This window comes from Natator depressus, chromosome 3 (assembly GCF_965152275.1).
Source record: "Natator depressus isolate rNatDep1 chromosome 3, rNatDep2.hap1, whole genome shotgun sequence".
NCBI classification, from domain to species: domain Eukaryota; kingdom Metazoa; phylum Chordata; order Testudines; family Cheloniidae; genus Natator; species Natator depressus.
Window position 1 is genome coordinate 201,847,596 of NC_134236.1, and position 12,949 is coordinate 201,860,544.

A 12,949-nucleotide genomic window follows, 5' to 3' on the forward strand; every position below is an offset into this window, starting at 1 on the left:
GAGCTGTCAGAGAATGGGAGAGTCAGGAGATTGGCAGGTGAGAGCTGCCAGAAACCAGGAGACAGAAGGAGGTCCCTGAAGGAAGCTGTAGGTGGTTCCTGGGGTAGGCTGGAGGCAGGAGAGCAGAAAGACCTCCCTAAAGCCAGAGAGCCAGGGTTGGAGAGGACAGAAGGTTAGAGAGGGGCAAAGGGAGTTACCTGCTGACCTCTAAACCAGAGAGCTGAAGCCAGGGGGAACGGTGGATGCTTCTCTGGTGAGAATGATCTCCCAGCAAAGAAGCTGTGGGTGTTCCCACTGGGAAGCGTGGGGTTGCCTTTCAGGTTTAAGTGCTGGGGTGGCTGTTCTGACTGAGGGACAGATGATGACTGACAAAGAGTCCGGGTAGAGAAGATACCAGAATGTGGTCTGTGTCAAGTTAATGGGTGAAAAGAGGTGTGATTTTAAGGACTATATGCACCGAAGGTGAAGCATGGACTGTCTGGGGACTTTTGTTATGGATTAGATGAAATATGTTTTTGTAATAAACCAAGTCAGGAGGGGTATTACTGAGGCAAGTGAGTCTGGTGTAGAGTTAGTGGGGACTCAGAAGGGAAACCGAGGCAGGCCTGTGGACAAGCTTTTTCATGCTATTTCTAGTAGTCCTGTTTCCACTCCTGACCAGAAATACTAAGTCAGATCTCCAGCTGGTATAAATGGGCATCGTTCCATAGTTCAGGTGCCAATGCACTTGAAATTGAGGATCTGGCCTGTTTATAAGGCCATTTGGCATAGTACGTTGGCACTTCTGGTTCTAGTCCCCCATAAAAATTGGAAATTAAAAAAAAACCTTCTAAAATTTTGGGGAAAGTTCAGAGATTTTCATTTTACACAAACTGATTCACCCATAGCTCATGCTGCTACCAGCCTCCCACATAGGATAAAGTGCAAAACGTCAACTTTCTATTCATTTTGATTGTAGCACTAGGTGGTACAAAATGCAAAAGAAATTATCAGGGATTAGAGAAAGCGGAAAGAGGAAGAGTATGAAACCAGAGGGAATAGAGGACATCAGGTAGAAAGGGAAATAATTAAATATGTAAATATTGCCTCTTAGTAGTGATGGTTGGAAAATGCCAGTTTTTTAGCATGAAACTCCAAAGCTTTCTTTTTAAAAAAATTTATCATGATTTATCATGATTCCCCCCCATCCCCATTTTTCCAATGAAAGCCAACCTCCCCCTGCCCCCAACCCCACCCCCAATTTTTTGGGGGGGAAACCATTTCCTTTTTTAAAGGGAAATGTTTAGTAGCTCTACCGACAAGCCAGGGAATGTAACTGCTGCTACACAATCTGGTGTTTCTAGCCCAAGCACTGTGTTCCAGAAGGCCCAGGGAACTGAACTCAAAACGAGCAGCAGGTTTTTGCCCTCTGTCAGGAATTACAAAGGTACAGGCACTTGTGGGTACGTTCATCCATTGTTTTAGATGTGTTGGTGCGTATACATGGGCGCGAATACTCAGCTCCGGAGCCAGAATGACGTTTGGTCCAGCTATTGGAACCCAGGAACAAAAGTTTACAATTTCTGTCCCTTGATTTCCTCTGCACTGGCAGTGTGGTGCTCTTTCTTACGTTCCTGCCATCAATCGTCTCTCTGTATCCTGGAAACTCCCCCTGTACCCACTAGGTCCTATAGGCCGATGAGCAGCAAGTCATGAACCACGAGCTCAAACCCAGTGAAAGATCCCTCGGAATGAACAGTGAGGTACTTCTCTCTGCCTCCCCTCCCAAGGGCTGAGCATGCAGCTTCCACCACACTCTTAAGCCTTGTGACCCAGAAACGGAGGACGCACAAGAGACAGCATGTGTCAGGGCTGGTCAGTCACCAAGTTGCAGTCAGAAGACATGTAGTGGAGTCTGGGTCAAGCCAGGTCAGGATACCAGGAAGTCAGGGTCATGCATCAGGTTACAGACAGAAGGCAAGTAACCGAGTCAGGAAAAAACCGGGATCAAGAGCCAGAGTCTAAAGTTCACAGGAAGGGACAGTCTGAAACAGAAGCAAGCAGGCATACTACATCACAGCTCACGTAGCTCCCTGCAGTGGCTTCCTGGTTTATATACAGACATGGGCCAATCAGTGGGCTGCGGGGAGCCACCACTTAGGTCCTGCTGGGCGGGAGTCTTGGGGTGCCTAGCTTCACGGGGACCCCAGTAGAAACCTGCCCTGAGTTCCTGTTCGTGGTGCAGAAGTGTCAGTAGCCTAGTGTTTTAACAGTCCCAAGTTCTAGTCCTGCTGGTGCTTACAACATAAGGCAGTAATAAACCAGCCTATGTTATCTTCTATCAAAGGCACGTTGTGTTATTATTCTGTCAATTTAGTCCTTTACCCAACATAATTCATGCTACCCTGCAAAAAACTAGGAGACTTTGGATTCCATAAAATTAAGTTCCATCCTTGCTTAAAGAGAGGCTGAACTGAAAGTATCCATAAGTTGTGACCATCTCTCCAATAGCTCTATGGTAATACAGATAAATAAATAAAATAATAGTCTGCCTGAGTAATGTTTAGTGGATCAAGCCAGGTGTGTGCACACAGAAAGAAATCAATGGGTGTTTTTTATTACTGTCTTGTGTATAACTATCAAACTCTGAACACTGATTGGTAAGTCTCTCCACAATCTTGCATCAAAGATAATGAGTTAGAGAAGACTACAGGACAGGACCTGGGCAGGATAAAATGTATTGTACTGAAAACAAGGGAAAAGTACAAATCATTATTGGCATTGCTGTAGCCGTAAGAGGGCCCCATTGTTGTCCTCAGCTGTGTTGAAACACAGAGTCAGAGCCAGCCTCTGCCGCAAAGAGGCAAGACAGACTAAGGATGAGAGAACTGGAGGATGGAATTGAGGCACAGAGAGATTAAGTGACTTACCCAAGGTCACACAGGAAGGTAGTTGCTCCGCTGAGAATTAAAACAACTCTCCTGAGTCCAACTCCATTGTCTTAACCACAAGCTCAAAAGTCCTGATTATTTGTTGGTTACAGTGTAACCTAGTATATAATCAGCCCCTACTTTACCCAAGATAGTACCTCGCATTCTTTTAGTTTAGTCTATCTCAAGTGTTGCCGGTCCGCTTATATTATCTCCCAGTTTAGTTATGTACACAGAACCTGTAGGAGAGACTCATTGTTTTGCGGTTAGTTGTAAAGATTTGAATCTCAACTAACAAGACCAGCTATTGCGGGAGGGCATACGTACCTTTTTCAGGTTTATAAGCAGGTGCCGTCATTCCACAAATAATCCAACATTGCTGCACTAGCTTCTTCTGTTGCTATATATAAACTTTTCCAGATGTTTCGGTGTATTTAGTGGAGATGATCCGGCCTCGTCAACGCCTGTATCATTGGTCTCATGGAACTGTGGTTTCTTGTAGTATAAATGTGGGGGCTAGATCATCAGCGGGTGTAAATCAGCATAGCATTGACTTCAATGGAGGTATACACCAGTTGAGGATCTGGCCCATGAACTTCAACGCCAGAAAAACAGTATCAGTGACGCTGCCCAGGAATAGGAGAGCTGTGAACTATCAGAGATATGCTGCACCCCAAACAGTTCTCTTTATAGCCCTTTAAAACCCAGAAACTTAGATACTAGCCATCCTATGGTTTCCATAGGGCCAGCTTACAATTGTCCCATAACGCCATATCTTGTATGTCTCTTGGATTTGCAACACTGCTCTCCACTGAAACAGTAAGTCTACCCATGGAACATATGAGTTCTCTATTGAAGTCAATGTGAAGCTTGCAAGTTGCTATCCCGGACTGTTACACTTTTAACAGGAAAACCTTGATACATAGCTCGAACGCCATGTGTTAAGCCAATCTCTGGGCCATAAGGCAGCTAAAGAGAGGTATGCAGGTGTGCAGTGAACAAAGCTGTATAGAGGCATGCCCTAGCGCTCCCAGCTCCCAGCTCAAATTCCTGCATTTCAGAAGACAGATCGGATGCAAAATCTATTATGTATTTGAATGTCTCCTTTCCTCTCTCCACCACTATGGCCTTCCCCCATGACACAGCAGCACAAAGGAGTCAGAACAGAATCAAGTCCAGAAACTCCAGATTAGCCAGGTCATGCCTTTTGGTTGTAACACTCTAGGGCTCTTAGTGGACAGTTCCTTCTGGCTGGGTTAGATGTGATTGCTAATGAGGATGTCCTTGGTTTCCTGGTCTACCACCACCTGCAGTTCCAGTACCGACCATCCTGGCTTCTTAAAGCTAGTGGGACACAATGTGGTTAATAGCAGACTTTATCAATAGACTGATGAGTGAGGGGAGGGTGCCAACTGCTCTAAAACATACAGAGATCTTCTCTCTCCTCCTCCTCAAGACATCATCCATTGATGTTGGAGCACTTGCCATTCACCACTATGTCACAAACCTCTTTCGTAAGGAATATGAATGAATGGCGTTTCTTCTTTGGGTGCACCTCAACACCACTCATGTCCTGGTTTGGTTCTAATCCGGGTTCAACTCTTGTTTTGAGTTTGCAGCTACACTTGAATGATTCTTGGTGGCTCCAAATTGGATTCAAAGTTGTCCATTTTGGACAGGTCTCTTGCCAGCTAAAACTGAGCATGGTTTGGTGCTTTGGCAACTAACAGACCAGTTTGTGAGAGGCAGTGCACTCTAGTGAGTAGGGCACTGAACTGTGATTCAAGTTACCTGAGTTCTGCCACTGATCTGCTGTATTATGACCTAAGGCAAGTTGCTTCATCTCCCTGTGCTTTTGTTTCCCCTCCCACATGTTGTCTTTTTAGATTTTAAGCAACTTGGGGCAAGGACTGTCTCAATATGTGTTTTTACAGTGCCGAGCACAATGAGGCCTTGACCTTAGCTGGAGCCTTTAGGTGCTGCTAAAATTACCAGTAATAAGTGATGATGGATGCAGTACATGGCATTATCCTCCTACGGTTCTAGTCATATCCAGAAGATAGTAGTCAGGTGTTGATGGAGAAATTATATGTCTTCACTGGGTGATTTGAAATGCAGTGTCCTTCGAGGTTCCAGCCTATCTTCCATGGTTTCTTGGCAAAACTGTTTGAATGTAAAATTCAAAGCAGAACATGGTGGGGGCAGAGGGAAGGGGGGAGTTAGGAAGAGTATAGATGCCAACCCACGTTAATGGCAAATGAAGAAGACATTCGTATGAAACCCTTATGAAACAAAACAGCCACGCTTCATGCAACTTGAGAGGGAACCATTTTCAAGGCTAGCATCCTCATCAGCCAGATTCAAACATGGTTCTGTAAAATGGTTTAGAAATGACTATTATGGACGCAAACAATGCCACTTGCCTTCAGACAGAGTTAAGCTGCTTAACGTGACATAACTTCGAGAGTGCAGACAGGGCTAACTCATTGACACTATGTTTATTTCATTGTTGGAGCTGAATGAGTATTAAAATTCAGAACTGGGCAGAGCTGCTTAAGGAATATTTTTCTGCTTGCACAAGTGTAGTGAGAAGTGAGAAGTCCTGCATAGGCACCAGGCTGGGACAGTGGTGTATATTTAACTAACATCACGTATCAGTATCCCAGGAGCCAGTTCACACTTGATGAAAGAGCCATTCTAAATCATTTACTGTACATCATACGTCAGGTTTTAATTTCAATATACATATAATGCATAATTTAGAAGCAGGACAAATTACAATGCAGGTTCTGACATTTTCCCCCTTTTCAGCTGTAATTTCCACTCTGTGGTTTAGAGGCTAATTCCCCTCCATGATTTGCTGTTAATTTTTTTCTGTAATGCTTTTCTCTCTCTCTCTCTTTTTCACTCACACACACACTTCACTTTCCAGTGCTGCAAATCTCCTCTGGCTTGAATCATTTAACAGCCCATGCTCCTTCCGATGTGTTACTGAAACACAGCTTGGCTAAGAGGCTCAAATGCGCTTGCCGGAGGTTAGCCCAAGAGGCTTTGCTTTCTTTGTCTCTTTTATCCTGGGATCTGCAGCTGTGTGGTAGCTTATTCCACTCCATTAAACGAGTTTCTGTGAGTCAAAATTCCCCTTGATGGAATTACATTTTATTTTACCTTTTAATGCCTCCTTTTCCCTTTCTCATTTCCGTTAGTCTCTGAAGATCCTAGAAGCTTAACTTGTGTTTTAGCATGTTAACTAACACGTCTGAACTAATGTGACTGTAAATTCCTGCACAAAATGCTGTTCTGAGTCACGTTTAAGCCTCCCCTACAGTCTAGGGTTAAATGAGACTAGCAACCAAAGTTTGTGTCCTGCCTATGCTACAATCACATTTTACAGCTGCATTGATGAACAAGTGTGAAAACACAGCTACAAACTCAAGTGTAGTCATACACGGAGGGGCAGCTCTGGGGTCTCCCCGTAAATGCTGCTCTGCTTGGAGCCAGATTGTGAACCCCCGGCGAGCAGCTACTTGCACTAGTAATTCCAATGACTTCATAATAGTAGTTCCACTGATTTCCCATATGTGCTCAAGCAAGTAATTGCTCACCTGTATGAGGTTCACCATCTGGCCTTTCAGCATTCAGAATAGTTGGTGATTTTTAAAAGTCCATTACAATGCAGATTTGGCTCTGTGTGCTGCAATGTCTATGCAGTTATTGGCCCACTGGCATTTTCTCCTAATATGTCAGTCTTTGTTTAACATCGTATGGTGTTCCTCTTTCCTACCTCTCCTAAATGGCATAGTGATGTTATGTTCTGATACATATTGCTGCTGTTATGTTCCACCCCAGAGTTCGCTGCATCTCAGTGAAAGGTGAAAGGCTCTTTCCCTGCAAATACTTTGGGATGAAAGGCATTGGGTCTGGATATATGATTTTTGGGGCCCCAATTTACCAGGGCAAATTTATCAGTGGGAAATCGAGTGGTGAACACTCTCCCTGTTCTGTCCCATTGCTGGAAGAGGGCAACCTCCTCTTTCAGTGCAAACCTACACAAACCCCACTGTAGAACATGGAGACTCAAGGATTCGCTTCTGTTGCTTGTATTTCAAGGCTGACTTTGAAGGCTTCTGTAGACATGACATATTTAATTATGCAAAAGATTAATTTGACCTTGGTACTGGGGCAGTTTCCAATCCCACTGAAACAGGCCATGTATAACCCATGTGATATTTGTATTTTATATAGCACCTTTCTTCCTGCAGGATTGGCAAAGCGTTTTACAAATCACGCAGGAGACTGCTTCTGTTCTGTCTGCGTGTACCCCAATAAAGCTCAGACACTGCTCTTTTTAATGCCGGGCTCTCACAGATATTGTCACAGGTGTTTCCGGGGATTGGACAGAACGTGCAAATAAATACCCATCTCGGGTTGTCTTGAATTGAATCTGAGGTTTGTAACTTGAGCTCATCTCTAACGGGAACTCAGTCCAGTGCCGTGACCCACTCATTCCCCCTGTGCATGACACACACTCTAGGCACCTCACCAGGCTTCCTTCTACGATGCTGTTGCTAATGAGGGCAACCCGGAGAAGGTTCCAATCACTGCGCTAACCCACCAGTAGCAGCTGGCTTGTCTCTCTGATCAGGCATTAACTTTGGTTTCATTTTCTGGATCTCAGCAATGCCAGTTTAGTTTTCAGTCTTACCTAACCTTGTTCCTGCTAATTAGGCATCACCCAGTGTTTCGTTTTGGTCTCACGCTCTTTAGTACTGGCCTCTATAGGCATCCGTTCTATTTTTAGGCACCACCGAAAACATTTTCATTGTGATGCTCACGAGACTCAGTGATGTACTTTCCTCTGAGGCTCTTTATTGAATCGGGCTCTTGCTCTAGGATGCCTGCATTCTAGTCCCAGCCCTGCCACTGGCCTTCTGCATGACCTTGGGCATGTCAATGAGTGTCTGTGACAGGTCCCCCTCTGCGCCTGATCTGAAGAGACTATGTATGTGTCTCAGCTCCACCTACACACCATGGGCCCCTTAGTTCCAGTTGTAGCAGCTCCAGAGTTACCTAGGTCATTCCCCAGGGCATTGGCCAATCACCCTTTCCCCTCTCTTTGTTTCCTTGTGTGTAAAATGGGGATAATGGTACTTAGCTTTGTGATCTCCAGCGGCTGTATAAGGGGGGGGCGGTATTATTATTATACTATATGCGTTCTGCTGTCCCCGTGTTCAGCTGGAGAGCAAAGATCAGTATCAAACGCTTGTAAAACCTGTTCTAATAATAAAAATGTTGAAAATGGACGACTCTGCCTGACTAAAATTTGCCTCTGACTTGAAAGGGTTTCTGTTTTCAAGTAATCAGATGACTATTTGGCAGTTATTCTACTCAGTGTTATCACTTGAAGCTCCCATTCATCACACTGGTTATTTCACCATTGTGCCATCCAAGAAATATTTTTTTCCAGGCACTCGAATTCCATAATGCAGTATGATAAGAGTCATGTGATTTCCACCCTGGACTACTGTAGTTTTCTGTTCTCTCGCCTCCCTAATAAACATCTGGTTATCTTGACATTTCACTCCCACTTTGTATTCAGTCACTCCCAGCAAAATTCTGCCTTCAGCTGTAGGCACATAGCTCCCATTGAAAGCAAGGGGAATTCTTTGTATCTGAAAGGGAGAATGTGTTTCTCCCTTTCTTGGTGTTCTGAGAAGTAACGTGGATTAGAGAAATGCTAGTTCTCTTGTGATTCATTTTTGTAAAAAATTCTGCTTGTTCATTAATCATTGTATTTTAAACCTCATGCTGGCAAAGGGGTGGGCAAGTAGATTTTTGAGACTCCATCCATCCATGGAGATCTCTTTGGACATGACCACAACTGATGGTGTTTCAAGCTTTCCCCCCCTAAATGGGGAACTTCTCTCCAATGCCCTGAGCTGCATAATTGGTAATATTCAGTCCTGCAAAAATGACAGGTTTAAGGTCCAATATTTCATGATTCAGGAGGATTCAAAGTGGAAGCTTCGGACCATTTGAAAAGGGGGAAATTCAAGCTTTCCATTGGGACATACAACACTTGCTTCTGTCTGGAAGGCCATGCAATAATAGACCTTTACAAATGAGGACACGGTTATGAACAGAAAAACTATTTTAGGACATTTAAAGAAGTTTCTAAAAAAGACAGATCAGTATTCTCACCTGCACAGCTGGACTGGTGGTTTGAGTTCATTAAGGGAAACTAAATATTGTAACAAGAACATTAGATCTGCCATACTGGATCAGAACATGGTTCATCTTGTTCAGTGTCCTCTCTCCAACAGTGGCCCATACCTGAGATTCAGGGGCAGTCTATAGAACAGGGCAATTATGGACTGATGCACCCTGCCTTCCATGCCTGGCTTCTGGTAGTCAGAGGTTTAGGATTGCCTCAAACATGGAGTTGTATCCCTGACCATCTTGGCTAATAATCATTGATGGACCTAACCTCCAGGAATTTATCCAGTTCTTTTTTTAACCAAGTAATACTTTTGGCCACCACAACATCCTATTGCAATGAGTTCCACAGGTTAATTGTGTATTGTCTGAAAAAGTACTACCTTTTTGTTTGTATTAAACCTGGTGCCTACTAACTTTATTGGATGACCCCTGGTTGTTGAGTTTGAACATTTTTCAAACTCCGTAATACATATCTAAAATTGTTTTCCTGTAGAAAACACATGGCACATACAGAATACATGATAAGGTGGCTTGGTATAAAGGGTTTGTGGTGTTAGTTATTTGCGATGTCCTTCCTATTTCACTCACGACTTCACCACTCTGAAGTAATAGGACCACTCCAAACAATGAACACCCATACCCCATATCATCATGTACTCTCTATGGATACATTAAGAAAATAATATGCCTCCAAAGATCTGGAACGCTTGAGGTGCAATGTCCATTTCATATTTCTCCTTAAATGTAAGCTATAAGCCATTTGAATTTTGCCTGGAAAGTAGGAAGATGGTCTTCCAGTTCAGGCCCTGGACTGGGATCCAGGAGATACAGGTTTCATTCCTGACTCTGCCACAGGCTCTCTGTATGACCTTGGGCAAATCACTTACACACTCTACACCTCAGTTCCCTCATCTGAAAAATGGAGTTAAATAAGAATACATCCCAACCTCAAAGGGGTATTGTAGAGCTAAATCTATAAATACTTGGGAGGCATTCAGATACCACAGTCATAAGTACATAGATAGACAGAAAATATAAATAAATGCAAACCGAGATGAGCAGACTGCCATGCAATACTAGGAGAACCCAGAAGTTCTCTTTTTTTAAATTTCACATTTATTATCCCAAGATAATACCTCATTCTTGAGTGAGCTATAATGGCTGATGGTAATTGTGGCAGCCACACTCATTAAAGCTGTCAGTTCTATAATTTATCTAGGGCCTGGTCTACACTAGGAAATTAGGCTGGTATGGCTTCATTGCTTAGGGGTGTGAAAAATCCAACCCTGCATGGGGGTGGAGGGAGGGCTCAGGAGAGCAGCAACACTAGCCTCATGGGGGGGCGGGAGGGCTTGGGCCAGCCCCATGTGGTGTCCTGTTTTCCCTTTGGGAAAGATGGTCACCCTAAGCATAAACAGATCTAAGCCCAAACCCTTGCTGTGGCCTCTTCATGTCTCAGCCCACCTTCGCCCCACATGATTATATGTGGCGTTCACCTCTAAGAAAGAGGATTTCATCTATAACCCCAAATGGGCTGGTTCCGCTGTAGAACCGGTCTGAGGAATAAAAGTGGTGGGGAATGGAAATGAAACGCTGAAGCAGACCAAGTAACCATGTTAGAGAGGAAGATAGCAATTAGGAGTGGTCCTGGGATCTAAAAATTCCACCTTGAGCCCTCTGGTAGCTACAACCCTCTTCTGTTCTACTCGGCTATTTTGAGTTTGTGACTCACATTCTAAACACTGATTCTATTTTTTTCTATTAGCATTGGGATTTTTGCCTCCATATTGACCTACGGTTGATATTAAGCCTCTCAGGCCAAAACATTTTTATAGCCATTAGCTACCTAAACCACACCAAGCAGGGGCTAGCACAACAGAGCACAATATTATGGAGAATTATTCGTCTGCCTAAACCTTTGCCTTTTATTCACATTGATACATCCATGTGAACCATGCTGCAAATATGCTGCAAAGGGAGGACAATCGGGATTGTAGGTTTTGGGAGCAACAGCTCTGATGCAAATTAGGCTGGATTCTCTCCGCACGCACACTGGAGTTAAACAGGAGACAAGCCCGTGGAGTTACATCATTAAAAAACTATGATGTGAGAGGACAGTCAGGTCCAAAGTGTGTGCTAAGATGTTGCTTGGAAAGAGCTTTGCTACTTTTAACGTGCATGTTCACACACTCACACACACACACACACACACCCCGCCTAGCCCTTTGTAAAGCAATATATACCCCGAATACTAATTGTCTTCTCTTTGTAATACATTTGCAACATGTTTTCTCTATCTTATACACACAAAACCTACTTTACAAGAACATTAAGATTGCAAAGTCAAGCACACAAAAGTTAGGAAATGCCAGGATTAGGGTTGCCTGTGCAACCTTTATTCAGTCCCCACTGTGGATATACATTCTGATACAGTCCTTCACTATACGATCACACCCTATCTTTGCCCCCCACAACCAGTGAAAATCTTGGTGAGTTCATCTCGTTTTTACAGTATTTGGTGATGTTTTCCTACACGATCTAACTGAGCACTGGAAAATTAAATACAAGTTTACTGGTAAGTAGCAAGGAAGTCACGAGCACATTCGGCTGGCACCCTCGCTGAAGACAATGCCTTAACGTTTTGCACAAGGTAATCTTATTTAAGTTTTTGACACTTTTGTGGTGGCATCCGATGGAGCACTAGACAGTGTTTCTGAAGGTGTTGGGTGTATCTTGCTGCGTGTGGCATGGACAGGATTCTCAGTTGTTCTCCAGAGTCTCAGCTTTCATTTTAAACCAAAATTAAGTCTCCGGCTATTATGGTTGGGAAGAAAACCTTCAAAACATGACGCCTGTGTAACTGGTGCAGATACATCTGCCTGAGTTTGCAGAGAGCCTGGATCTGTAGCTCTGCGGTGTGAGCTGCCCCACAGAGAGGGGCCAAAGGTTCAGCTAACCCTGAACTGTGTCCGTGATACATGCTTTACTAATATAGGGCTGGATTGTGACCTGTGTTGGAAGAGGCGCATTGTGACATTCAGGCAGAAGGGGAGGTGCGCACTGCTACATCCCTTAATGGAGTGCAGCTTACTTTCCGCAAGCAACCAGCTCTGCCTCCACTCCACTCTCCCTTTGGGGAAACAGGCACACTCGTGGAGTAGCTGAGAGCAGCCCTTGTGTTCCCTTTAGTGTAGGGACTACAATTATGTCCAGTCTTTGCACAAGGGGATAATGGGATTCATTCACTCCTTGCCCTCCTCCCACTGTGCATCCACATAAAAGCCAGGTAAAAACCACCCCATGTTACCCTTCATTTTAATTCCATGACATATTCAGATGAATACTTAAATAAAGTGGCTCTCACTGACTAAATGATTAGGGGATTGATAAGCTCTGAATGATTTATTCATGCAGGACTTTCAGCCCCTCCCCAGTTCATTGGATCTTGTGCTCAGGTGCAGACCCAGTTCTGCGTGCGCAGATTAATCTCCCAGCCGGCCTGTCTCAAACAAAGACTGCTGCATGAATGCAACATTGCCGGGTAGCTGTCTGCTCTTCACAGTCTTGCTTAACAGGGAGTTTAAACGCCTGCCTGCTGAAAAGAACGCCTGTTGACCAGCATGTGTGTGATTTAACTAGTATTGATTATAACTGATAATTATAGAACCATAGAATAGAATATCAGGGTTGGAAGGGACCTCAGGAGGTCATCTAGTCCAACCCCCTGCTCAAAGCAGGGCCAATCCCCAACTAAATCATTATATTATGGAAGTACCTAGATGCCCCAGCTGAGATTAAGGCCCCAGTGTGCGAGGTGCTAT